The 1,283-nt window shown below is 53.8% G+C and overlaps 1 pseudogene; it reads right to left on the reverse strand.

Annotated features, from left to right (window-relative positions):
* Positions 1-317: 317 nt before the first annotated feature.
* On the reverse strand, positions 318-1,283 carry LOC100963134 (annotated as a pseudogene).

The raw sequence follows: 1,283 nt of genomic DNA on the forward strand, positions 1-1,283 counted from the left end.
CATCAGGGAGTTTCCATAAAAGCACATCTCCCCAGTGTTTTCACTGCAATGTGGTGGCAAAAGATAACTAAAACACAGATAACATCACTCTGAAGTATACTACCTGAAGGCTAATTGAGAAAAGCTGAAAATAGCTTTAGTTTACTCAGTATCATATGCTACATACTGCATGAGAAAACACTGGAGAAGTAATTTTTAAATCTGGATTTCACAAACTCACAGTGCAACATGGGTCCCACAGTTTCCCTAAATCTGCTCTTCGTAGCTTGTTGGCCACCTGTGGAGGTTTGATTGAAAGGGCTCCCAGTTCCCCCAAGCTACTTGTACCGGCCCAGGCTGCTCTGCCCGCTGCAGCTCGCCACGCAGCAGCCGCTCACTGCCTGGCCCTCCAGCCCGCCTTCCGAAGCCTGCACTGCCAACACCGCCAGGCCCTGCACCATCTATCTGCCCTTCGCCCTGTTGGCCCCAGTGGCCAAATTCAAGAAGAGCTCGATGTGTCTGTGCTGCATGTTGGCCCTGTCTTTGGGCATGGCTGCCACAGCCTCCTCGTGGGTGGCAAACTCCACGTCTGCCTCGCCAGTCACCCGTCCATCCAGACCGATCTTGATGTGCACTCCCACGGGGTCCAACGGGGAGAAGAAGTTGTAAACGTCATTCTCTGTGGCTTTGTTCAGCAGCTCCCTCATGTGCACGCAGTACCTGGTGGTGCTGGACACTGGGAACCCGCTGTCCTGGTACCTGTGGTAGTACATCCCGACAGACAGTAGCTGAGGTCTCTCCCCAGCACATTGGTGGCGAAACCATAGCTGCCAGCCCTGAGGCCGCAGTACTGGTAGGGGCCGGCCTGCATCCTCTCCAGGCCGGCCTGCTTCACGATGCCCATGTACCTCCTGGCTGTGCCGAGGAATTCAGAGGGAGTTCCGAGCAGGACCTGCCTCCTGACTGCTCTTAAACACTTCAGTGTACCTGTGCCCGATCCTCTCCTTGTGCTTCCCCAGGGCCTTCTCTGCTAACTCCTAAGAGGCAAACTGCACAAAAGCTTCCCCTGTAATCTTGCCCTCAGGGTCCACAGGCAAAGTGATCCCATTAGGCACCCAATCCTGAGAAGAACAGGACGATTTCTTCCTTTGTGCACCCAAATGGGAGTCCTTGAAGACACACAAAGCCATCTTTGGTGCTGTGGGCGCAGTTGGGACGCTGTGCTTTAATACCCAATCCATCTCGGTTCTGTGGGACTTGAACACCTTGATGTACCCATGTCCCATGCTTTCCCTATCCTTTGT

The sequence above is a fragment of the Otolemur garnettii genome, unplaced genomic scaffold (assembly GCF_000181295.1).
Source record: "Otolemur garnettii isolate 467f Iridium unplaced genomic scaffold, OtoGar3 scaffold00134, whole genome shotgun sequence".
NCBI classification, from domain to species: domain Eukaryota; kingdom Metazoa; phylum Chordata; class Mammalia; order Primates; family Galagidae; genus Otolemur; species Otolemur garnettii.